The sequence below is a fragment of the Gavialis gangeticus genome, unplaced genomic scaffold (genome assembly GCF_001723915.1).
Source record: "Gavialis gangeticus isolate Ggan-Ray unplaced genomic scaffold, GavGan_comp1, whole genome shotgun sequence".
Taxonomy (NCBI): Eukaryota; Metazoa; Chordata; order Crocodylia; family Gavialidae; genus Gavialis; species Gavialis gangeticus.
In genome coordinates, this window is record NW_017729002.1 from 15,347,644 (window position 1) to 15,350,574 (window position 2,931).

Here is a 2,931-nt window from a genome sequence, read left to right on the forward strand (position 1 = left end):
ATGGTGTCTGTGGCGGGGGGGTAGGGTGGCGAGCAGTGAGCGGGGACCGCCTGCAGAAGCCAGTGGCAGCTTCAGCCAATCTCAGGGGCAGCTTGTTCCCCCCCCTGTGGCCCCCACTATGCATCACCTATGTATGTGCTTGTCTTTGCCTGTATGAATATAGTTTGAAGGAGAGTGGGCCAGGAATTAAGCTAAGCAAATGCTTATATGTCTGTAGGACCTGGGTCTGCCTGCCCAGAGCTGAGTACCAGGATCACAGGCACTCTGTGTTGTGTGAAGGCACTTAAAGGCAGCCAAAGTACCTCTTTGTAAATCCCAGCTGGGATCCCTCACATGGGCACTGTGGAGACTGCTTTGACACCTGCAGGGAGATGGTGAACATAGTTTTGAGTGGTCTGTACATGAATGCCTCTGCCATCAGACACCCATAGGTCAGTACATTGGCTTTCTGTGCAGGAACCAAGTGCTTGTGCTTGTGGAAGCTCACTTGATCCATGTTGCCCTGACAGTGATGTAGCGTGTGGGCCTGTGTCTGACAGCAGGACTGCAGAGGTGCACGAGACTTGCCCTTTGTAGGCACAAAGAGCCACAAGCACAAGTTGGAAGGATTCCTGCTGGTTCCAGAGCCTACAAGCATTCAGCTGTAGCAAGAGGACTTGGACTGGCCTGAAAACACCTCTGCTTGGTTTGGGAACATCAGCCCCTCATGAATACCATACCGCAGTCCCTGCCCCCATAGCCCTGTACACATCCCTCCACTGCAGGCCCCCCGCTATGGCACAGGACTGTTTGATATCGGAGACGGTGCTGACAGTGACAAGACTTGTGGGTCAGTTCTGATGAGGGCCAATACCCTTAAGACCTAAATGACACCTGCTAAACTCCTTATGCATGGAATAAAAGCCAGGTCTCCAGATGGGATGGCTCAGGGCTCTCCAACCCCAGAGCAGCCAGGTCCTGAGGTGTATCTCCAGCACCAACCCTGCCTCAAGCACTGTAGGGCTCTAGAGGTAGCTCGGGCACTCTCCCAGACCTGGATGAATACAGTCCCAAGACCTCTACTCTGGCTGGTGGTTTGCCCAGCTCTGAGCATCCTGTGTACGGGGCCCAGCCTCACTTGTCGTCTCTCTGAATAAATCAGGCCAGATTGCAGTGTATTCCCCAAGGCCCACTCTTCTGTATAGGACAAGTGCAGCTTGTCCCCCAGGACTACTGTTTGTACTGTCCCAATCTGGTTCCTTGCAGGAACCATCAGACACCAGGACTGGACAGCCAGTAGTACTGGATGGAGCCCCTACTGAATATATGACACAGGGGCCCAAGGCTATTCTCTGCCATCATGCAACTCTGAGTGAAATCCCTCCCCATGTCAGCAGCAGGTTCAGCAAACCCCATCCCAGGAGCAACACAGCACTGCTCCCATTTCCATAGTACCACAGCACTTGCCTCTAGAGAGATTTTGGCAAAGCACTGCCCAGCCTGGCTGCTGATACTGGGTGAGAGCTTTCAGAAACAGCCTCTGGAGTGCCATTCTCTCCAGGTAGGGGCCGGCATGGGGAATCATTCAGGAATGACTAAGAACTTCATCCTGCCCCACTGTAAGGGTATGCACAAACTCACATGCATGTGTACACACATGCTCTGTCACTTGTACACTCACACAGATTCACAGGCACATGGATTCCAATAATATAAAAATGTGCATATGCACACATGTATGTATAGCACAGAATCATAGAAAATGAGGGCTGGATGCCTGTGCATTCAGACACACTAAAGGACACATGCACACTAATGTCCACTCAGACCAGGTCTACACTACAAAGTTTTGTCACAATAATTTCATTTGCTATAGGCAAAAAAGGGTCCCATCCCCTAGGCAATGTGGCTATGCAGGCAAAAGCCATAGCACAGAGGTAGCTCTACCAACAAGAAGGCTTTGGCATGGGTTTTTTGGGAACTTATTGGTAGGTAATCTTCTCTGGATGTATGCAATGTCTCCACAAGGGGGTGCTGTCAATTCAGTGGCATATGCTGTGTGATCTGGGTTGATCACACTGACTGCACATGTGTAGTGCCTCTAGAGGCAGTGGGAAGGGTAGCTGCAATGTGAACCTGCCAGTTTGGGTTGTAGGTGTGCCTTATGTTGGGAAAGGCTTTCCTGGAAGCCGGGCTGCTGACCTGAGGAAGTGTTTGGACTGACTGGAACCCATGAGGGCTGGAATCTGAAGCCCATGGAAAGTCTAGAGATCGTTGGGGCAGCAGAGAGGGTTTCTCCCTGCAAGGAAACTCTGGGCATAGTGATAGAGTGGCTGGAGGAGGCCTTTGCCATGAAGACCTGCTGGAAGCTGGCTGTGCTCATGTTTCTGTCCAGCAAGTATGTAACCCTCCCAGCTGCCCAAACCAGTGCCGTCACCCTGGTGCCTGTCCCCAGAGGAGGCTAGGGCTCTTACTTCCCTCAACACAGCACTAAAGCAACCCCGGAGTTTGCCTGCAGGAAGCTGCCTGGTCTGGAGCAGCTGGTCAGAGCCCCGAACTTACCTGGGAGCCATCTCCCCTGCACAGCCAGGATGACACGACAGCAGGGGCACTGCCCTCCTTCCCCTCAGTGCTCTCCGAGCAGGCGCTTACAGCATCACCGCTCAGCCTGTCCCTTGCAGCAGCCACGGGCACTGCTTACCTTGGTCCCCGCTGCAGCAGACACCTAGCTGGGCTGAGGCCTGGCTGGTCGGACCGGAGCTGAGCTGGCTGGTCACACCCAGGAGCTCAGTGCCAGAGCAGCAGCTGCGGCCTCCCCGTGCCTGCTACCCCGACCTGCTCTGCTCTTCATCCTGGCCTGGGTTACCCCCGGGCACTTCACCACTCGTTGGCCCGCGGCGCCCTCAGCCGCGGCTCCGGCGCCCCAGGGGAGCCGAGCTCGGCGCGGCGGGG